The 25203-nt window shown below is 42.5% G+C and overlaps 1 pseudogene; it reads left to right on the forward strand.

Moving 5' to 3' along the window:
• LOC111955697 (focal adhesion kinase 1-like) overlaps positions 1–25203 on the forward strand; it is a 143949-nt pseudogene that overhangs the window by 3701 nt on the left and 115045 nt on the right.

Consider the following 25203-nt stretch of genomic DNA (forward strand, 5'->3'; position numbering starts at 1 on the left):
TCAGGCTGTACCCCACTCCGTATACGTATCAGGCTGTACACTCGCGTATAGTATCAGGGCTGTTACACTCCGTATTATACGTATCAGGCTGTACACTCCGTATACGTATCAGGCTGTACACTCCGTATACGTATCAGGCTGTACACTCCGTATACGTATCAGGCTGTACACTCCATGAACTACTGGATTAACAAAGACTTCTATAAGAGGAATATACGTATCAGGCTGCACACTCCATATACGTATCAGGCTGTACACTCCATATACGTATCAGGCTGTACACTCCATATACGTATCAGGCTGTACACTCCATGAACTACTGGATTAACAAAGACTTCTATAAGAGGAATATACGTATCAGGCTGTACACTCCATGAACTACTGGATTAACAAAGACTTCTACAAACATCTAATAGATCAGCAGGAAAATAACTTTGAAGTAAAGAGTGCGAATGTCACCAGCCAGACCGCATTCAAAACCATGTCTGAGGATTTCACAATTTTCCTAACACTTGACAAGCACTCTTCCCAAAGGAGACTACCTCGAAAAGCTATCGAGGCGCAATAACATTTTCATTGATGGAATTGAGGATGTAAAGACTGAAACTCGGCATGACACAGAAGTCAAGGTCAAGAAACTCCTGTCAGATCAACTCAAACTGGATCCTAAACTCATGGAGATGGAGAGGGTCAGATCAAACTGGATCCTAAACTCATGGAGATGGAGAGGGTCAGATCAAACTGGATCCTAAACTCATGGAGATGGAGAGGGTGCATAGCAATGGCCCTTTCTTCCCCAGTGGACGGCCCAGATCTATAGTGGTGAAACTGCTGAGGTTCAAAGACAAGGAGGAGATTCTCAGGAGAGCCAAGTGCCTGAAGGGAACCAAAATCTTCATCAATTTAGACTTCTCCGAAAAGGTAAACATCAAAAGAAAGGAACTGCTGCTATGACTAATTGAAGAACAGAAGAAAGGTAACATCGCATACCTGAAGTATGATCAGCTGGTCGTTCACCCCGCCTCTTGTAGGCCTATGGCAAGTGACTCCGCTATAGTCAACTGACTCACACACACACACCCACACACATACTCCCCCCCCCCCACACACACACACACACATAGACAGACACACATATTTATTCTACTTTGTTCATGTGTTTCACCTAACATCGTGACCTAAAACACACACTGTTCTTATAGTCTTCAGTGGTGTTATGTGGACTGTGTCAATGTGGCTTCCATAGGAAGTGCACCCCATTGATCAAACTAACACCAACGTGTGGTTGTATTGGACACGTGAGGCCTGTTTCCTTTCCACTTTCTGGAATATCTCTCTTAGTTGGGCAGGATATCATCTCTGATAACATGGTCTTTAACCCATTAGATATTAATGAAGCCAAGGATATCAGCCCTGATAACATGGTCTTTAACCCATTAGATATTAATGAAGCCAAGGATATCAGCCTGATAACATGGTCTTTAACCCGTTAGATATTAATGAAGCCAAGGATATCAACCCTGATAACATGGTCTTTAACCCATTAGATATTAATGAAGCCAAGGATATCAACCTGATAACATGGTCTTTAACCCATGAGATATTAATGAAGCCAAGGATATCATCTCTGATAACATGGTCTTTAACCCGTTAGATATTAATGAAGCAAGGATATCAACCCTGATAACATGGTCTTTAACCCATTAGATATTAATGAAAGCAAGGATATCACCCTGATAACATGGTCTTTAACCGTTAGATATTAATGAAGCCAAGGATATCAACCCTGATAACATGTCTTTACCCATTAGATATTATATGAAGCCAACAATAAATATAATTCTGAAGTCCATCTATATAACACAAGACACTGCGATAACCTTTATCCTGCCCACTGCCATACCTCACATAGTCAATTCCTTATCAGATACAGAGGTACAATACTCTGGAATTCTTATCTTCACATTGCCAAAACATCATCATCCCTCAATAACTTCAAGCGAAGACTGGAGGTCAGCCTGATGAACAACTACTCAGTAATCTCCTCCATGAAGACTGGGGGTCAGCCTGATGAACCAAACTACTCAGTAATCTCCTCCATGAAGACTGGGGGTGAGCCTGATGAACAAACTACCAGTAATCTCCTCCATGAAGACTGGAGGTCAGCCTGATGAACCAAACTACTCAGTAATCTCCTCCATGAAGACTGGGGGTGAGCCTGATGAACCAAACTACTCAGTAATCTCCTCCATGAAGACTGGGGGTCAGCCTGATGAACCAACTACTCAGTAATCTCCTCCATGAAGACTGGAGGTCAGCCTGATGAACCAAACTACTCAGTATCTCCCTCATGAAGACTGGAGGTCAGCATGATGAACCAAACTACTCAGTAATCTCCTCCATGAAGACTTGAGGTCAGCCTGATGAACCAAACTACTCAGTAATCTCCTCCATGAAGACTGGGGGTAGCCTGATGAACCAAATACTCAGTAATCTCCTCCATGAAGACTGGGGGTCAGCCTGATGAACCAAACTACTCAGTAATCTCCTCCATGAAGACTGGGGGTCAGCCTGATGAACCAAAACTACTCAGTAATCTCCTCCATTAAGACCGGGGATCAGCCTGATGAACCGAACTATTCCGTAATCCCTCCTCATGAACACCGGGATCAGCCTGATGAACCAAACTACTCAGTAATCTCCTCCATGAAGACTGGGGGTCAGCCTGATGAACCAAACTACTCAGTAATCTCCTTCATGAAGACTGGGGGTCAGCCTGATGAACCAAACTACTCAGTAATCTCCTCCATGAAGACTGGGGGTCAGCCTGATGAACCAAACTATTCAGTATCTCCTCCATATAGCCTAATTATTGCACACATGCACACACACATTTAGACAAAACAAATACTATATGTTTTTTTGTGATTACTTATAAATTCATTTATACATTTAGAATTAGTAGGTTTGGGTATCTGTTTTAACAAACCTTTTTTATTTAGGTACTTACAGTATATAGGTTTTTGAGGTGTGGTTTTCATATAAGCCTTGGCTTCCAACCACCTGCACAGCTTTTGAAATGTTTATAATTTATCTGTATTGTTGTTTAGCACTTGTTTTCATTGGTGCAAATAATCTATGAAAGTATAATATTTGTCTTCTGGCCAGCAACCCCCCCCCCCCCTCCCCCCAGGGTGTGACCGGTCTGTCCTGCGACGCCTCACCACAGGGCGTGTTCTTCTCTCCTGTTCCCTGGATGTAGACCATCATCTAATGCCTGTTAATAACATGGACAAACAGAACACACTGGCCAGCAGGAATGTAGCAGAGATTACATCTAGTGCCCCATTTTGCTCAACACACACACACACGCGCGTCCACAAACACACACACACCACCCTGGCCCCTGGGGAGAGAGAGCGGCTCAACTTTGTGTGTGTTGATTTGATACTGGCCAGGCATCTGACAGCCCTGTGTGTCTGTGTATCCTGCCTGAAGTAACAGGCCAGACCCCAGCTCAGACCAGGAGATTAACTGAAAAGAGAAGTTTCAGTCAGTACTGCAGTGCACACTGTCTGTCACTTACTGTTGACTACGCCTTTGGCTCTGTGGACGCCAGGATGAAAAAAATAAAGCAGTGCACTTAAAGCTAGTGCCCCTGCTGTTTTCGTACTGCAGCCAGTGCTGTGGTGCATGCCACCGTCCGTTCTCAAATGGACTGCACTGCTGCCAATCCTTGTATCCATTACAGTCCTTTTAAATGTATAAAGAAAACATATTTTAACTCTGCAGCTCTCTTTAAAGCTCACTGCTAAACCTTGTATCTGTGGCATTTCATTGGAGGCCAAATCCAGTAGAAGTCTCCTGTTTTCACTCGACCGGTGCTTAGTCACTATGTGGGTGCACTCTCACTTCTACCAGGGGAGGTTATTTTGGGCTTTTCCAGCCACACAGAGGGCACTGTTCCTGCTGACACAAGCTGAATGCACATGTAGTATATTCCCCCAACAGCTCCACACTAGTTGAATAGTATTCCCCAACAGCTCCACACTAGTTGAAGTATATTCCCCCAACAGCTCCACACTAGTTGAAGTATATTCCCCCAACAGCTCCACACTAGTTGAAGTATATTCCCAACAGCTCCACACTGGTTGAAGTATATTCCCCCGACAGCCTCACACTAGTTGAAGTATATTCCCCCGACAGCTCCACTGGTTGAAGTATATTCCCCAACAGCTCCACACTAGTTGTAGTATATTCCCCAACAGCTCCACACTAGTTGAAGTATATTCCCCAACAGCTCCACACTAGTTGAATATATTCCCCCAACAGCTCCAACTATTGTAGTATATTCCCCAACAGCTCTCACTGGTTGAAGTATATCCCCAACAGCTCACACTAGTTGAAGTATATTCCCCAACAGCTCCACACTAGTTGTAGTATATTCCCCCAACAGCTCCACACTGGTTGAAGTATATTCCCCCAACAGCTCCACACTAGTTGAAGTATATTCCCCCAACAGCTCCTCACTGGTTGAAGTATATTCCCCAACAGCTCCACACTAGTTGAAGTATATTCCCAAACAGCTCCACACTGGTTGAAGTATATTCCCCCGACAGCTCCACACTGGTTGAAGTATATTCCCCGACAGCTCCACACTAGTTTAAGTATATTCCCCAACAGCTCCACACTGTTGAAGTTATTCCCCAACAGCTCCACACTAGTTGTAGTATATTCCCCCAACAGCTCCACACTGGTTGAGTATATTCCCCCAACAGCTCCACACTAGTTGAAGTATATTCCCCAACAGCTCCACACTAGTGAAGTATATTCCCCCAACAGCTCCACACTAGTTGAAGTATATTCCCCAACAGCTCCACACTAGTTGAAGTATATTCCCCAACAGCTCCACACTAGTTGAAGTATATTCCCCCAACAGCTCCACACTAGTTGAAGTATATTCCCCCAACAGCTCCCACAGTTGAATATATTCCCCAACAGCTCCACACTGGTTGAAGTATATTCCCCAACAGCTCCAACTAGTTGAAGTATATTCCCCCAACAGCTCCACACTAGTTGAAGTACAATAACAGTCAAAAGTTTGGACACACCTACTCATTCAAGGGTTTTTCTTTATTTTTACTATTTTCTATATTGTAGAATAACAGGTGTGCCTTGTTAAAAGTTAAATTGTGGTATTTCTTTCCTTCTTAATGCGGTTTCAGCCAATCAATTGTTTTGTGACAAGGTAGGGTTGGTATACAGAAAATAGCCCTATTTGGTAAAGACCAAGTTCATATTATGGCAAGAACAGCTCAAATAAGCAAAGAGAAACGACAGTCCATCATTTTTTAAAGATATGAAGGTCAGTCAATCCGTAAAATTTCAAGAACTGAAAGTTTCTTCAAGTGCAGTCGCAAAAACCATCGCGCTATGAGAAACTGGCTCTCATGAGGACCGCAACAAGAAATGAAGTCCCAGAGTTTCCTCTGCTGCAGAGGATAGGTTCATTAGAGTTACCAGCCTCAGAAATTGCAGCCCAAATAAATGCTTCACAGAGTTCAAGTAACAGACACATCTCAACATCAACTGTTCAGAGTAGACTGCGTGAATCAGGCCTTCATGGTCGAATTGGTGCAAAAACCACTAGAAGAAGAGACTTGCTTGGGCCAAGAAAAATGCGCAATGGACATTAGACAGGTGTAAATGTGTCCTTTGGTCTGATGAGTCCAAATGTGAGTTTTTTGATCCAACCGCCGTGTCTTTGTGAGAAGCATGATCTCTGCATGTATGGTTCCCATCGTGAAGCATGGGGGAGGTGGTTTGAAGGTGTGGGGGTGCTTTGCTGGTGACACTGTCATGATTTATTTAGATTCAAGGCACACTTAACCAGCATGGCCACCACAGCAATTTGCACATAGCCATCCCATCTGGTTTGCGCTTAGTGGGACTATCATTTTGTTTTTCAACAGGACAATGACCCAAAACACACCTGCACTCTGTGTAAAGGCTATTTGACCAAGAAGGAGAGTGATGGTGCTACATCGGATGACCTGGCCTCCACAATCACCTGACTTCAGCCCAATTGAGATGGTTTTGGATGAGTTGGACCGCAGGGTGAAGGAAAAACAGCCAACAAGTCGCTCAGCATATGTGGGAACTCCTTCAAGACTGTTGGAAAAGCATTCCTCGTGAAGCTGATTGACAGAATGCCAAGAGTGTGCAAAGCTGTCATCAAGGCAAAGGGTGGCTACTTTGAAGAATTTTGATTTGTTTAACACTTTTTTTGGTTACTACATGATTCCATATGTGTTATTTCATAGTTTTGATGATTTCACTATTATTCTACAATGTCAAAAATAGTAAATAATAAATAAAAACCTGAGTAGGTGTGTCCAAACTTTTGACTGGTACTGTATATTCACCCAACAGCTCCACACTAGTTGTGTCAGCCTGCATTCTATCAGGAACCTAGATGTGACTGACTACCACAATAGCATGTCTGATTGCTCTTATGATAATAGGATTCCAGATGCATTCACCCTTCCAGATTTACAACTGATATTATTTTTTTATTTTTTTATTTTTATTTTACCGTTATTTTACCAGGTAAGTTGACTGAGAACACGTTCTCATTTGCAGCAACGACCTGGGGAATAGTTACAGGGGAGAGGAGGGGGATGAATGAGCCAATTGTAAACTGGGGATTATTAGGTGACCGTGATGGTTGAGGGCCAGATTGGGAATTATAGTGAGATGTGGTGTGTCAATTAATTGTTTTCCGGGGAGTTCTCTGCTCCTTTTCAGTATGTGAAGTGTGAGGAAAGACTGTTACACTTTGTCACACCTTGCTGCATTGTGCAATATGAACCCTTTTCACACCTTCAACTTGCTGATACTTTTTTCAYCGTGTCGCATAATTCTATCATAATTCATTCATAAAGAAATTATTATTGGAGGCTCAGTCAAGGTTGTTAAGAGAAAATATTGACTTCCCATGCTTTATATTTCAGGGATGATGTATGATGTTTCTACTGTGTTATCACCCAGTGTGTAACCATAGAATGAATATGAGTAGAACTGTGATCCCCAGTCAAGTCAATGATGTCATAATGGGTGAACTGGTGACCATTTTGAGTTTCCCCATATGATTATCGCAGGAATTCTAATTCTACGGTTGTTTTTTCTCTCTATCTCTCTCTCACTCTCTCTCCACTTACAGAATATGACAGACACCTAGCGCACAGCAACGGCATGGCGACAGCATACCTGGACCCCAACCTCAACCACGCCCTGGCTGGGGGGGCCAAGTCGCGCCTTAGCGCGGGCACAGGCACGGCCACCGAGCGAGCCCCCGGGGCTCCAGACAGGGTCCTGAAGGTCTTCCATCACTTCGAGAGCAACAGCGAGCACAGCACATGGGCCAGTAACATCCGCCATGGGGACGCCACCGATGTCAGGGTAAGACAGACGGAAAATGTCTCAACAGGGGTCACACACCCACTCAGTTGAAGTAGATGTAGCCACTAATCACAGGTCTGGGATCTGATTATCACACACGATGGAGCAGCATCTGACCCTGCATCAGAACTAGAGCCAATCAGTGTAGACCCAGCTTTAACCTGCAACTCATTTTACATTTACATTTGACATTTTAGTCATTTAGCAGATGCTCTTATCCAGAGCGGCTTACGGGAGCAATTAGGGTTAAGTGCCTTGCTCAAGGGCACATTGACAGATTTTTCACCTAGTCGTCTCGGAGATTCAAACCAGCGACTTTTCGGTTACTGCTGCCATGTAATGGATAACGGACCTATATATTTTTTGAGTAATATAATCTTTTGAGAGGTAACAATCACCTAAATTAAAGCTRGACAGTCAGGGAGAATTTTAAATTTCAAAAACAATGAATTCAGCAGTATTGATTTTGTTACGTTAAAGCAAAAGAACACAGCGTTAGCCATGGTAAAATGTGTAGAATTACAGRAAATTAGCTTTTAAATGGAAACAATTTCTCTCAGGTCCATGGAGAAATTTGTAGACTTGCAGAAAATTGKCTTAAATATTCAGAAATGTCTCTACACTGCCAAGATGGGTGGCCTGTACACACAGTCATGAACAAGTGGTGTGTGTGTACCTGGATCTCCTACAAACACACACAGACTGATACCCTCACTCTGTTTGTCTCTCTTGATTTTTTTATGACCATTTTCATTATTTTATTTCACTTAGTCCTGTCTAAGATGTTCACTGTACCTAGCAATCACACCTGCATCCCTGTACATGTGACTGTTGAACACTGAATCTCTCCTGCGCTGAATTAATTCATCATTGTCTGGATGCAGTGGTTTGGCTGTTGGAGCCCAGTGTATAGTTGTGTTTAGTCRTTCTCCCGAAACCGACAGTTGACCCTAAAATTATTGTAATTTTTCACTAAATATCCTCTTGGATCACTGAGATTAGGATCTATACTTATCTATTTCATAATTATGTTTTTTGATCAGATATTATGCCACAACATTCTCCTTACCTCAACAGTCCAAAAAAGTTATTAACAAATCAATTTCTAAATTATTATTTTTTACATTGCTCCCCTAATGAAAAGGCCTGAGTTAAACATAACACTGTCATTTTTTTGTTTCAAATGAAAKTATAAAATTATAATAAAATTAAATCAAACTTTTTCACAATTTGAGCTTTTTATCCGTTTCGGTAATGAGAATGCTCAGTGAGGTAAAGGGATGTTTGAGGATAAGAACYTCATTCTGAAGGCAWWAAAGGGAATATATTAATTTAGCATTTACTACATTTACTACTCCTCTAGGTATTTTTATGATTTATGSACAAACTACAGCAASATATTTAGTTTCATTCAAATAAATTATGTTTTTCTAAAGAAAAATTGTAAGAAAATAATTTAATCTGGATGCATTTCTTTAATTCAAATTTGGGGTGAAAATATACAAAATACAGGTGCAAATGTACAATGTATTTAAAATATGACACTATACATCCTCAGAATGATGGTTTTTGGTTTTGTTTTTTGCCGGTGCATCATGGTTTTGTAACTCAATTTGCTACAGAAATGTTTAAAACTGGTTTCATGAGATTCACCCAGCTGCTGCTGTACAGAGACTATTGATTAGTGTTGCACATCAGAGCAGTGGTGCAGCAGCCTGTTGGTTTGTCAATAGCTATATGTTAGTGAAAGTTCAGAGCACAATCCCTAGTTGCTTTTCATATTGGAATACCGAACTGTGATCGTTGTGTGGTTACGCTGCAACTGTCTAACTGCACTCCGACTCTGTCTGCACATGTTCGCGAAGGCAGAGGTCTGTGTGTGTCTTCATCGGTACATGTTGCAGATTCTCTTTTAACTGACGTTGCAGTGCCTTAGCGCGGTGATCTTTAGTGGCAGTCAACCTAGGTCTCACATAAGGCGCACCTGAGGCCTCAAAGTTGGCTAATTACACAATACCATTCACACAGCTCATATACAGTAGGGCACACATTTAAACATGTGATGAATTATGACCCTCTGGGACCAGCATTGTCTTTCCTCAGGTAGAGTCTTAAAAACCCTAGCCTGATCCAAGATCTGTTTGTGCTGTCTTTTTCTTTAGCTCTTACGTTCATTGTCACGCATGCCAAAGGGGTTGGCAAGACAGCACATCCAGATCTTAAACCAGGCTATGCAAACACAAAATACATTTGAAAGAAATGTGGGTCCATTTTCCCTGCCCTCACTGACACAGACAGTGGTCTCAGGTGTGCGGTGGTGTGAAACTGGAAATTGATTCCTGGCACCTAACATAAGCCCATAGATCTCTTATTTCCTAGAGAAAGAAAACTATTGAAACGAGGGAATAACTCCCGAATGACACCCAATTCCTTATGTAGTGCACTACTTTTGTCCAGAGCCCTATGGRGCCTGGTTAAAAGTAGTGCACTAAATAGGGAATAGGTTGCCATTTTTGAGAGGCGGCCATGGTGCATAGGTCTCAGTGCAGTCAGCAGATATCTGTGTTAAGTTGTGTGTTAGATCCACATTCTCTTCCTGGTTCCATCCCAGAATAAACATGTTCCTATTTCCTGAGCTGGTCTCCAAAGACCCCCCATCCCATCACACATATCCTGTTCATACGACATCAATAGCACTCTGCCTGTCTGCTTATAGTATGTGTCCCAAATAGTACCCTATTCCCTACGGAGTGCACTGCTCTGGTCAAAAGTAGTGCACTATATAGGGATTGGGAATAGTGAGCCATTTGGGCTGCAGGCCATACAGTCTCATCCTATCCTAGATATCCTGTTGATGCTGCTTCCATAGTAACACCATAGAATTACATATAGAACATGGAATGTAATTGCATATCTATGAATAACCTTCTGCCTAGTGCACATTAGTCATCCATATTAATTTCCTGAATCCACATGACTATACGCCAGTGGGATTTCTTTTTGGACCCTTAAAACAAGGGAAGGGTAGTAAAATGAGCTTGTTTGTTAGAGACAATCTGTCATATCATCATAGATGCGGCTGTCATCGTGTTTAGCCTAATATTGTGTGATGGGGAATTTGTCATGTTCAGTTTGTCTTGTTCTAATGAGAGAGACTGTTATCGTAAGCAGACTGATTCTGTCTCTATAACCTTCTACTACTGTTGCTACTACTACTACTACTACTACTACTACTACTACTGCTAGTACTACTACTGCTACTGCTACTACTGCTAGTACTAGTACTACTACTACTACTGCTGCTGCTGCTGCTGTTGCTACTACTACTACTACTACTACTACTACTACTACTACTACTACTACTGCTAGTACTACTACTGCTACTGCTACTACTGCTAGTACTAGTACTACTACTACTACTACTACTGCTGTTGCTGCTGCTGCTGCTGCTGCTACTACTACTGCTGCTACTACTGCTAGTACTAGTACTAGTACTACTACTAGTAAGGACTTTCCCCAGGTCTGCTGGGAGTATACATGTGCTGATCTTTTAGATCATATCAAATCAGTAATTCAGGTGGCATGTGACATTTTAAGAGATTTGTGTTATGGCTAAGTAATCTGGTGCAATTTGTTTCTCACAAAGACAGATATGGTAGCCTACTATTTCCTTGTCTGCCGTATCGTGGAACCAGACCTATTCACAGCATACTTTAAATCACCCAGTATTTATCATGCTTTAAATCACCCAGTATTTATCATGCTTTAAATCACCCAATAGTTATCATGCTTTAAATCACCCAGTATTTATCATGCTTTTCCAGCTATATGGTACAAGCGGGAGATAAATATGACATTTGACTGATGCTAGTTTGAAGTTGTAGTCTAGCATTTAGAATTTTAGTAGCCCAAGACAAATTAGTGCATTTCTCCCATTGCTTCTGTCTCCATTCTGGGTTCTGGAGGTATTTTTCCTCTTTGAAATGGAGTCCATTTGTATTCAGTCAGTTCTGCCACCTGGCCTACAAAACAATCACCAGCAGAACTGCGTCAATATGGTTCTGTTTGCAGCATTTGGCCATTACATTCTGAGTAGGCAATTGCCAGCTTCATGAAAACGGGCGAGAAATTAAAATTATTAATTTGTATGTAAGATGTTTTTCTTTCTAATTGGGCAGACTCATTTTTGCAATTACTCAGCCACTCTCTCCACCATGCTCCTGGGAACTCAGCGCCCAATACATTCAGCACCCAATACATTCAGCGCCCAATATTGGATTAGAAGACATTAATGTAGATTATGTTGAGTGTACTGAATACTGGATGGAAAGAGAGAACTGATCCTTTCCTTGGTCTCACTAACTTCAGTCTCTTGACAGACAGAAGTGTCGAGTCATAATGTAAAACTCAAGCTTTGTCAGTAGCTATGCGTCACGTCAAACAATGATCTTCGGGGAATCACATTCTTTACGTAGTTGAAGGCCAATAAGAACTACTTGTCGGATCATTTGAGGTTAGTGGATAATAAGATGATGTTGGAGTTGAACATAATTTCATCTTGACGGCCTGATGTATGGCAACGTGACACTACTACCAGTGATTGAACGATTTGGCTGCTCCACCTTCCTCCCCTCCCCAGCTTATACTTGGGGCATTTTTGCATTCCCCCCACTAAATAGTTACGGTTAGGATTGGGGGAAGGGAATCTGATCCTAGATCTGTACCTACGGGAAACTTCACCATGCTCTCCAACCACCAGCCCAAGAAGCCTACCGAGGCCCATTATTTAATCATTCTATTGGAAGACTTGGGTTTTACATGCATCTTAGTAAACAGAGACAGAGACATGCTTCTGCTTAGCCGCCCTTAGCTGGCTAAACAATCCTCTGTTAGAACACTTTTACATGATCCTATTGCATTTCTTTAACACCACCCGCCATCGGACTCCCAAGGAGGGTTTTTCAGCTTGTCTCATCTCTGCAGGAATATTTTTCCTTCACTGTAAGAGAAAATAACTAGGTACAGACGTCAATTCACATGAAGGCATTGTTACTGTAGTAGATACAGAACTACAGGCTAAAGTAAAGGTGCTGTACGGTTACATCAATTCACATGAAGGCATTGTTACTGTGAGTAGGTTACAGAACTACAGGCTAAAGGTAAAAGGTTGCTGTAAAAGCGTGTAAACGATCAATTCACATGAAGGCAGTGTTACTGTAGTAGATACAGAACTACAGCCTAAAGTAAAGGTGCTGTACGGTTACATCGAATATCTTTACTCAGTGTTCTCCTTGGCCCTAGTAGAGGTCGACCGATTATGATTTTTCAACGCCGATACCGATTATTGGAGGACCAAAAAAAGCCGATACCGATTAATCGGCCGGTTTAAAAATAAAAATAAATGTATTTGTAATAATGACAATTACAACAATACTGAATGAACACTTATTTTAACTTAATATAATACAGCAATAAAATCTATTTAGCCTCATAAATAATGAAACATGTTCAATTTGGTTTAAATAATGCAAAAACAAAGTGTTGGAGAAGAAAGTAAAAGTGCAATATGTGCCATGTAAGAAAGCTAACGTTTAAGATCCTTGCTCAGAACATGAGAACATATGAAGAAGTTTTAGGTTGTAGTTATTATAGGACTATTTCTCTCTCTACGATTTGTATTTCATATACCTTTGACTATAGGATGTTCTTATAGGCACTTTAGTATTGCCAGTGTAACTGTCACGGCCGATGCTGGAAGACCAAAGCACAGCGTGGTATTCCTTTTATTTTAGAAAATGTCGCCAACAAAACAACAAATGAAAAAACAACCGTGAAGCTTACAGGGCTAAGTGCCATTAACAAAAGTCAACTTCCCACACTGAAAGGAGGGAAAAGGGCTACCTAAGTATGGTTCCCAATCAGAGACAACGATACAGCTGTCCCTAATTGAGAACCATACCCGGCCAAAACATAGAAATAAAGAAACAGCTTTCAATGTTATGTCATAATTACGTAAAATTCTGGCAAATTAATTYGCAACGAGCCAGGCGGCCCAAACTGTTGCATATACCCTGACTCTGCGTGCAATGAACGCAAGAGAAGTGACACAATTTCACCTGGTTAATATTGCCTGCTAACCTGGATTTCTTTGAGCTAAATATGCAGGTTTAAAAATATATACTTCTGTGTATTGATTTTAAGAAAGGCATTGATGTTTATGGTTAGGTACAGTCGTGCAACGATTTCGCGAATGCGCTTTTGTTAAATCATCCCCTGTTTGGCGAAGTTGGCTGTCTTTGTTAGGAAGAAATAGTCTTCCCACTGTTCGCAATGAGCCAGGCGGCCCAAACTGCTGCATATACCCTGACTCTATTGCAAGAGAAGTGACACCATTTTTCCTAGTTAAAATAAATTCATGTTAGCAGGCAATATTAACTAAATATGCAGGTTTAAAAATATATACTTGTGTATTGATTTTAAGAAAGGCATTGATGTTTATGGTTAGGTACACGTTGGAGCAACGACAGTCCTTTTTCGCGAATGCCATTTTTATAAGATAAGTTTAATGCTAGCTAGCAACTTACCTTCTTACTGCATTCGCGTAACACGCAGGCTCCTTGTGGAGTGCAATGTAATCAGGTGGTTAGAGCGTTGGACTAGTTAACCGTAAGGTTGCAAGATTGAATCCCYGAGCTGACAAGGTAAAAATCTGTCATTCTGCCCCTGAACAAGGCAGTTAACCCACCGTTCCTAGGCCGTCATTGAAAATAAGAATGTGTTCTTAACTGACTTGCCTAGTTAAATAAAGGTGTAAAAAAAAAACGGCCAAATTGTGTCCAAAAATACAGATTTACGATTGTTATGAAAACTTGAAATCGGCCCTAATTAATCGGCCATTCCGATTAATCTGTCGACCTCTAGTCCCTAGTGCATTGTTACTGGGACTGCCAATCAAAATGGATTCTTGTTTCACTTTTTCTACCTTCTAAAGAGCCCAGTTCCTCTAGTCCTATTCCACGACACTGTCTTGCCGTGGACAGTCTTCAAGAGACATTTCCATTACAGATGCAGAAAGTCAGTCCCCAAGGCCAGAGCAGCATAGAGACCTGCCTAAGTTGGAAATCACATTACCAAACACAGGCTTGGAATTCACTCTCCCAATTGGAATGTTTCTCCTCTCTTCCTCCTCTCCTCTTCCTCTTCTCCTCTCTCCCCTCCTTCTCTCCCCTGGGGCAGTGATCAGGCCCTGTTATCCTCTACACTGTTTCCACTGGCCATTAGGCTGCAACTGGGGCACAGTTTAAACGGCCTGGCTTTCTATTTCCCCTCAAAATACAATCTTCATAAATATGCAATGACTTTGAAGTGTTTGTGCCGGAATCTCACATTTGTATTGCCTGTGTGTAGTACTATGCATTCATACAGCCGCTCATGACCCCAACCCAGCCATGCGAGGCCAGAATGTCTCCTTGTCAGCCAGCCATAGACTTAACATGGAGCCCTAGTTTTGCTCACTTACAGCATTTTATGACAGGCATGTGAGTGGTCCATCTGGCCAGTCATAGACTTTACAGTCAAGAGCTAGTCTATTGAGACTCTAGTTGGCACTTTATGTTCGAGACTCGTCGTGAGTGGTCCGTCTGGTCTGGTCTGGGGGTTTGATGTTAAACTGGACAGACACTGAGACGATGTCACAGAGAGAGACATGGAGGTTCTGACTGAGTGGCCGTTTGAGTGTCACATTGTTCCTGTGGAGCTGATCAGATGGGGGGTAATGGTTGGTGCCCTCCTTGGCCACTCTGCCAAAGCTGCACACATCCCACTAATCCGCTCAGACAGCCTACCCACTGTCACTAGGCAGACGGGCCACTGCCATGGCATAAGATAACATCACTCACACAGAACGGTTGTAAGTCTTCTCTTCACCTCTCAGTAGAAGGGATTCTATGTCTGTTATCTATATGTGTTTACTGTGTTTTGTTGTCTGTCTCCAGAAAATGTTCTATTCAGTGTCTTAAATTGTGTGGACTTTTTTTGACTACAGTCTCTTAACTCAACTCTTCTGTGTTGCCCTAGCATTTAAAATTGTATTTATTTATTTAATTTCACCTTTATTTAACCAGGTAGGCCAGTTTAGAACAAGTTCTCATTTACAACTGTGACCTGGTCAAGATAAAGCAAAGCAGTGTGACAAAAGCAACACAGAGTTACACATGGGATAAACAAACGTACAGTTAATAACACAATAGAAAAATCTATATACAGTGTGTGCAAATGATGTAAGAAGGTAAGGCAATAAATAGGACAAATGTGGCGAAGTAATTACAATTTAGCAATTTACACTGGAGTGATAGATGTGCAGATGAGGATGTACAAGTAGAAATACTGGTGTGCAAAAGAGCAGAAAAACAAATATGGGGATGAGGTAGGTAGTTGGTTGGATGGGCTATTTACAGATGGGCTGTGTACGGCTGCAGCGATCGGTAAGCTGCTCTGACAGCTGACGCTTAAAGTTAGGGAGGGAGAAATAAGTCTCCAACTTCAGTGATTTTTGCAATTCGTTCCAGTCATTGGCAACAGAGAACTGGAAGGAAAGGCGGCCAAAGGAGCTGTTGGCTCTGGGGATGACCAGTGAGATATACCTGCTGGAGCGTGTGCTACGGGTGGGTGTTACTATGGTGACCAGTGAGCTGAGATAAGGCGGAGCTTTACCTAGCAAAGACTTATAGATGACCTGGAGCCAGTGGGTTTGGCGACGAATATGTAGCGAGGACCAGCCAACGAGAGCATACAGGTCGCAGTGGTGGTTAGTATATGGGGCTTTGGTGACAAAACGGATGGCACTGTGATAGACTGCATCCAGTTTGCTGAGTAGAGTGTTGGAGGCTATTTTGTAAACGACATCGTCGAAGTCAAGGATCGGTAGGATAGTCAGTTTTACGAGGGTATGTTTGGCAGCATGAGTGAAGGAGGCTTTGTTGCGAATAGAAAGCGATTCTACGATTTAACTTGAATTGGAGATGCTTAATGGTGAGTCTGGAAGGAGAGTTTACAGTCTAACCAGACACCTAGGTATTTGTAGTTGTCCACATATTCTAAGTCAGAACCGTCCAGAGTAGTGATGCTAGTCGGGCGGGCGGTTGCAGGCAGCGAACGGTTGAAGAGCATGCATTTAGTTTTACTAGCATTTTAGAGCAGTTGGAGGCCACGGAATTAGTGTTGTAATGGCGTTGAAGCTCGTTTCGAGGTTTGTTAACACAGTGTCCAAAGAAGGGCCAGATGTATACAGAATGGTGTTGTCTGCGTAGAGGTGGATCAAGGAATCACCCGCAGCAAGAGCGACATCATTTGATATATACAGAGAAAAGAGTCGGCCCGAATTGAACCCTGTGGCACCCCTATAGAGACTGCCAGATGTCTGAACAACAGGCCTCCGATTAGACACACTGGTCTCTATTCGAGAAGTAGTTGGTGAACCAGGCGAGGCAGTCATTTGAGAAAACCGGCTGTTGAGTCTGCCGATAAGAAAAAGGATAATTGACAAGAGTCGAAAGCCTTGGCCCTGGTCGATGAAGACGGCTGCACAGTACTGCTTTTATCGTTGGCGGTTATGATATTTTTTAGGACCTTGAGCGTGGCTACTTGCACCCGTGACCAGCTCGGAAACCAGATTGCATAGCGGAGAAGGTACGGTGGGATTCAAAATGGTCGGTGATCTGTTTGTTCACTTGGCTTTCGAAGACTTTTGGAATTAGTGTTTTTTTCTGTTTGAAAAAGCTAGCCTTTGCTTTCCTAACTGACTGTGTCTATTGGTTCCTGATTTCACTGAAAAGTTGCATACGCGGGACTATTCGATGCTATTGCAGTCCGCCACAGGTGTGTTTTTGTGCTGGTCAAGGGCAGTCAAGTCTGGAGTGAACCAAGGGCTAATATCTGTTCTTAGTTCTACATTTTTTGAATGGGGCATGCTTATTAAGATGGTGAGGAAAGCAGTTTTAAAGAACAACCAGGCATCTCTACTGACGGGATGAGGTCAATGTCCTTCCAGGATACATGGGCAGGTCGATTAGAAAGGCTTGCTCGCAGGAGGTTAGGGAGCGTCCTGGTTGAAAACAGCAGAGGTGTATTGAGGGCAAGCCATACAATGGCTTGACTACTGTCTCTTAACTCAACTCTCCTGGTGGTCCGTCTCTGCAGGGGATCATCCAGAAGATTTTGGACATCCACAAGGTGAAATGCGTGGCGTGCTTTGGCCTGCGTCTCAGCCCTCCCAGTCCGGCCAGGTCCACTGGCTCCACCCTGATATGGCGTGTCCCATGTGAGGGAGAAGTACGAGCAGAACCGCTCCCAGGAGGAGTGGAGGTAAAGCGTGTGTGTGTGTGTGTGTGTGTGTGTGTGTGTGTGTGGTGTGTGTGTGTGTTTGGTGTGTGTGTGTGTGTGTGTGTGTGTGTGTGTGTGTGTGTGTGTGTGTTGTGTAAACCAATGGCCCTTAGACAATGACAACACGTCTGTCTCCCTTGTTGTCATGGAGACATGCAGCAGTTGGTGCCACTGCAATACCTTTTAATGTGTGTGTGTGTGTTTCACTGCTTCAACTGAATGCCTTGGTAGGCACAAACAATATAGTTTTTCACTGTCAAGTGGAGTTATGTGCTCATTCATTCTCCTATTAAGATAAAACCAACACATTGTCTGTGTGATCTATCTGTAACCGTCACATGAAATATGTTCTGAACACAGAATTCAACATGGCTTCAGTATAAGCCACTCAAGAGCCTCGACAGCTTGCATACTGTAGTACGCTGTTTTGCATTCAGAATGGCCCCATTTCATTGAACATTATAAACATCTTAAGTTTCAATCCTGACTTGGATCATCACTCGAGGCAATTCACAGTCCATCCTAAGTTACTGTCAAATGTTCCTCCTCGAATCTCCGCACTTCAACCCTAAGAATGGGAGTCTGAGGTAGTTTTTCTGGCTGTCTTTGAGTCTGTGTGTGCGTCCCAAACGGCACCCTATTCCCTACATAGTGCACTACTTTTGACCATCGCCTATATAGGAAAAAGACGGCCATTTGGGACACAGCCTGAGTGTGCGTCATCTCTCTCTACATGGCTCTGCTATGGATGGGTAACTACCCTGACTTAAATCTGTTCACAAAGGACTGTCTGGCTTTTCTCACCCATTATGATTGGACCAGTGCCACTGACTAGGATACACTGTTGTGTGTTTTCTATCGTGATGTGATTTCATATCCCAGAGTTATTTCTTTCTCTATTGCTCTCTCTCTCTCTCTCTCTCTAGTTCGTGATAGAACTCAGGGTGGGAGAAATGGGAAGCAACAAGAGTTCAGTCTCCCTCCTTCAATCGCCCTCCTCCCTCCTTCAATCGCCCTCCCCCCTCTTCCCTCCCTCCTTTACTGTTCCACAATAAGCATACTGAGGAGCTGTGTGCGTGCGTGCGTGCGTGCGTGTGTGCGTGCGTGCGTGCGGACGTAAACTCTCTTGCTGCATAGAAATGGCTCAAGGGTTTGTTGAATCTACTTAGTGGAAATCTTAAATTACCTCACTCCACTGGACTGCAGTGTTCAGCTCTGTGCACAAAACAGAACAGCTCTTTTCACAGTCCAGCACAGAACAGCTCTTTTCACAGAACAGCTCTTCTCACAGCCCAGCACAAAACAGCGCACACCTGTTCAATGGGGAACATAAACCCTTTATTTATACTTTATTAAGTGTGTGTGTGTGTGTGTGTGTGTGTGTGTGTGTGTGTGTGTGTGTGTGTGTGTGTGTGTGTGTGTGTGTGTGTGTGTGTGTGTGTGTGTGTGTGTGTGTGTGTGTGTGTGTGTGTGTGTGCTTGTCGTGCATCTGGGTTTTATGTCCATGTGTGTGAGATTTGAGGAAACTCAAACACAGTGTTAACTGTTTATAGTCTAGTTAGACAGACAGAGAGTTTCCCCTAATTACACTGCATGACGCCCCCAGGGTTGGTTTAGTCATCTGAATGTTCCTGTCCTAGGAGTGAGGGATGTTGAAACACTGTCTTTCTGTGATCATCAGTGACACACACCTTCCTCAAAAGGGAAAAAATCGAACCCTGAGGGCCCTGTGTGTGTGTTTGTGTGTTCGTTCCAGAGGGCCTTTAGCTCATCCAGGAAGCTGGCATGTCAGGAGGATGATGTCATCCTCATATTAGCCTGTGATTAACCCAATGCAGATGTCTGTCTTTCCCTTCCACCACCTGTATGAATGACAGGCCTATTGTGTACTTGTCTAAAGGTGTTGTAAGTCATGGAGTGTGTCTGGACTTTGATGTCAGTGTTTTGGTGGTGGTAGAGCTCGGTGCTGAACAGTAGTACAGGATGTGTGTTGATCAGTATTTCAGTGCTAGATTACAGTGTGATAGTAAGAACCTGTGGTCCAATCAGACAATCCCGATTTGGAGGAATGTACAATGCAGTCTATCTACCTATGGGTATATCATCCCTAACTGGTACTGCAGATCTTACAGATTTCATCCCATTATCACTAGATTCAGCTTTCCAATGGTGGTCATTACTCTATTTGCAATATGTACACCAAGTCTTGAAGAACAACCAAGTTAAATCATTCGGTGAACTAAGTTCAGACTTTTATTTGCCAAAGTCAGATTTCTTCTGTTATTTACAGCTGAGACTTTTTACTGAAACACCCCAACTGTGTAAAAATGAAGGTTGAGCCCTCTCCCATAGAAAAATATCTAATGAATATCCAGAAAAGGACAACTAGTAGTAAAACAATAACAAAACTATACCAATCTATTGCTGACACAGAGCAAAACTCTGCAAACTAAGTGCAGGTGGGAATCTGAATTTGTGGAGAATTTTGAAAATGAAACTTGGGAGGCAATCTGTAGAAATGCTCAGACCGTTAAACACTCAAATACATGTAAAGATGATCAATGAAAATCACCCGGATGTACTTTCTATCTCCAGACAACATGGTGACGATAAGACCAGGAACAACCAATGAATGCTGGAGAAAATGTGGGGAATTATTAGCAAATTACCTAGATACTTTCTGGTCTTGTCCTAGAATAATGAAATTCTGGAATGATGTTTTTGCATTTTTAAACAATATATTTAAATGGTATCTGGCAAAGGACCCAGAGAATGCTGTACTTGGAGAAATTCCTGAGCACTTTCAAAATGCCTACCTATTAAATATACTTTTGTCTGCAGCGAAGAAATGAATTTACAGCACATTGGCTAAATAAGGACATTCCTACCATAGAATAGTGGACTTGTAGAGTAAAATAAATGTATTTAATGGTAAAGATTACCTATAAAATAAAACTGCAGACAGATGTATGTGAAAAAAAGATGGGAACTGCTCCTTGTAAGTAATATTGCGTGGACGTAAGACTCATTAGTCTTGAAACAACCAAACATGACAAACGGGATGACTTGTTTTTTGTGTTGTTATTACTATTTGTTTTTATAACATTTTTATTTTATTTAAATTTGGGACTTAATTGTATAGTTATTTGATTTGTTTGTGTCTCAGAAGACCAGAACCTTAATAATATTCATCATATTCACTTCACCAACACTAATTACGCTTCCTGACGGGGCGCCCCCAGGTGGTGAAGGTAGGAAACAACACCTCCACTTCGCTGATCCTCAACATAGGGAGCCCACAAGGGTGCGTGCTCAGCCCCCTCCTGTACTTCCTGTTCACCCATGACTGCATGGCCATGCACGCCTCCAACTCAATCATCAAGTTTGCAGACAACACAACAGAAGTAGGCCTGATTACCAACAACGACAAGACAGCCTACGGGGAGGAGGTGAGGGCCCTGGTGGAGTGGTGCCAGGAAAATAACCTCTCCCTCAACGTCAACAAAACAAAGGAGCTGATCGTGGACTTCAGGAAACAGGAGAGGGAGCACCCCCCCTATCCACATCGACAGGACAGCAGTGGAGAAGGTGGAAAGTGTACACATCACTGACAATCTGAAATGGTCCACCCACACAGACAGTGTGGTGAAGAAGGCGCAACAGCGCCTCTTCAACCTCAGGAGGCTGAAGAAATGTGGCTTGGCCCCTAAGACCCTCAAACTTTTACAGATGCACAATTGAGAGCATCCTGTCGGGCTGTATCACCGCCTGGTACGGCAACTGCACTGCCCACAACCGCAGGGCTCTCCAGAGGGTGGTGTGGTGACCAATAACCAATAACATCTGCTAAATATGTGTATGTGACCAATAACATCTGCTAAATATGTGTATGTGACCAATACAATTTGATTTGATTTAATTTGATTATACATAGTAGTGACACTAACTCCTCAATGGTTGGGAAAGGGTATGGGGACTGGACACGCAGCGACCCAGACACCGTTGCTGTCGGAGATCACACATACTGACTCAAGGTAACTTTAGTTATTCTCTGTCTGACTGACTGTGTCTGTGTGACTGTGTCTGTGTGTTCTCATGCGTGTGTTCGTGTGTGTTGTCACATTGATCATTTGCTCTCAGGGGAGGAGGAGTAGAGGTGATCTCATAAATTGACCACTGAAGTCCCTAATGCCATTTGTCAGTGTTGCCGATTACAGCCACATGAGGAGACAATAATGTCAATACAATAACGCACAGTAAGAAGCCTGTCAGTACTGTTATGATTCAATACAACATATAGTAAGAAGCCTGTCAGTACTGATATGATTCAATACAACATATAGTAAGAAGCCTGTCAGTACTGTTATGATTCCATTTCAGTTACGTTACCTCAAACGGCACCCTATTGCCTATATAGTGGAAGAGTTATGGTGTGGCACTGTGGCAGGCAGGTCTGGGATCAGTTGGAAGTGGGGGAAAGTGGAAGTTATCAGGCCGTGTCTGAGGAAGGAGGCTCAGGAAAACACACACGGATGATTTATTTTTTTATTTTACCATTATTTTACCAGGTAAGTTGACTGAGAACACGTTCTCATTTGCAGCAACGACCTGGGGAATAGTTACAGGGGAGAGGAGGGGGATGAATGAGCCAATTGTAMACTGGGGATTATTAGGTGACCGTGATGGTTGAGGGCCAGATTGGGAATTTAGCCAGGACACCGGGGTTAACACCCCTACTCTTACCGATAAGTGCCATGGGATCTTTAATGACCCTAGATTGTCAGGACACCCGTTTAACGTCCCATCCGAAAGACGGCCACCCTACACAGAGCATGTCCCCAATCACTGCCCTGGGGCATTGGAATCTTTGTTTTTAGACCAGAGGGAAGAGTGCCTCTACTGGCCCTCCAACACCACTTCAGCAGCATCTGGTCTCCCATCCAGGGGACTGACCAGGCCAACCCTGCTAGCTCAGAAGCAACCAGCGTGGTATGCAGGTGGTACTGCTTGCTGCATGATAACATGTTGTCTGTATTAGTTGTGGGAGAAAGAAAGGACAGAGAAAGGAGACTAGAGGAAGAGGGTATGTTCATAGACGCAGGTTTAACGTAATAGTGAGTGAGAGAGATGCCAATAAAGCCCTTTGAATTTAATTCAAATTGAGGAGAGGAAGAGCGAGAGGGCACAGGAAACACATTGGTTCGTTTCATTAGTATGCCTGCTCTGTCTGTGGAGACAACCAGGGGGAGACAACCAGAGGACGTGTTCTTTTATTTCTTCTCATTCTGTTGCTTTTCGTCTCGTTTATTTGTGTCTGCCGTCTGCCTTTGACTAGCTGAACTGTAGGCTTTCATCTCTTAGTGACGTTTTAGATTAACACACTGTGCACCTTCTGACATTCCTTTTTCAGATCAAATAACCTTTCACCCTTCCCTCGTGTGTCATCGTGTCACTGAGTTAAACTAGGAAGTGTCTTGCATTAGAGCTGTTATAGCTTGAACTATATTACTCGTATGCTAGCTCCTGAAATGCGGCAGGTAGCCTAGTGTTTAGAGTGTTGGACTAGTAACTGAAAGGTTGCAAGATCGAATCCCCGAGCTGACAAGGTAACAATCTGTCGTTCTGCCCATGAACAAGGCAGTTAACCCACTGTTCCTAGGCGTCATTGAAAATAAGTATTTGTTCTTAACTGACTTGCCTAGTAAATAAAGGTAACATTAAATTAAATAAAAAACAGGTGTGGCTCTGAAATATCCGAATCCATGAATATGAGGGTGTCCACATACTTTTGTATATGTAGTGTATCTGTATAAAGCCTTTCACACCAACCAACAGGTAATGACATGCACACTGCAACATAAACCGACCCGGCTGTAGTGATGTCTACACACAAGGTACATTTAAAAAAATGTAAACATTATTGGGGTACAATATACATATTATCTTTGCTTCTGTGGACTGTACTGTGTGATAGCTTTGACATATTGTGTAAAAACACAATTGGAGCACAAAAAAGCTCCATTGGAGATGATCCTATCAACGGGACCTGAGCAACTGTAATATCCTATGTTTCTCGGAAACTTGGCTGAACAAGGACATATACAACCAGCTTTTTTTCTATGCACCAGCAGGACAGAACGGCAACGTCGGGTAACCTCAGGAGGGGTGGTGTGTCTCTTTGTTAACAACAGCTGCTGCACCATCTCTAATATTGAGGAAGTCTTGAGGTTCTGCTCTCCTGAGTTAGAATACGTCATGATAAGCTGTAGACTGCACTATTCGTAGCGATCTATTAACCACCACAAACCGATGCTGACACTAAGACCGCATTCAACGAGCTGTATAGGGCCATAAGYAAACAACAACCAAACAACAAAGTATTCACACCCCTTGACTTTTTCCACAAATTTGAGATTTTGTCACTGGCCTACACAACCCATAATGTCAAAGTGGAATTATGTTTTAAGAGAATTTTACAAAATAATACAAAATTTTAAGCTGAAATGTCTTGAGTCAATAAGTATTCAAGCCCTTTGTTATGGCAAGCTAAATACGTTCAGCAGRGGGGAAAAATTGTAACAAGTGACATAATACCTTGCATGGACTCACTCTGTGTACAATAGTAGTGTTTAACATTTTTGAATTACTACCTAATCTCTGTACCCCACACATACAATTATCTGCAAGGTCCCTCAGCCTAGCAGTGAATTTTAAACACAGATTCAACCACAAAGACCAGGGAGGTTTTCCAATGCCTCGTAAAGAAGGGCGCCTATTGGTATATGGGTGTAAAAAATAAAGCAAACAGATATTGAATATCCCTTTGAGCATGGTGAAGTTAATTACACTTTGGATGTGTAATTAAGGATCAAGGATTTCACCATGAGGCCAATGGTGACTTTAAAACAGTTAGAGTTTAAAAGCTGTGATAGGARAAAACTGAGGATGGATCAACAACATTGTAGTTACTAATCTAATTGACAGAGTGAAAAGAAGGAAGTCTGTACAGAATAAAAATATTACAAAACATGCATCCTGTTTGCACTAAAGTTAAACTTCAAAAAATGTGGCGAATAAATTAACTTTATGTCCTAAATACAAAGCGTTATGTTTGGGGCAAAGGGGTGTAAATACTTATGTAAATTAGATTTCTGTATTTCATTTTCAAAACATTTGCTAAAATATCTAGAAACATGTTTTAATTTTGCCATTGTGTGTAGATGAGTGATATACATTTTWTTTTTTWTTTTTATCAATTGTGAATTCAGACTGTAACACAGTTTTTTGGGGTCAAGTCAAGGGGTATGCCTACTTTCTGAAGGCACTGTATCCTAACCATAAGCCATAGATTACAGGTAACAT

Source organism: Salvelinus sp. IW2-2015, linkage group LG31 (assembly GCF_002910315.2).
Source record: "Salvelinus sp. IW2-2015 linkage group LG31, ASM291031v2, whole genome shotgun sequence".
Lineage (NCBI taxonomy): Eukaryota > Metazoa > Chordata > Actinopteri > Salmoniformes > Salmonidae > Salvelinus > Salvelinus sp. IW2-2015.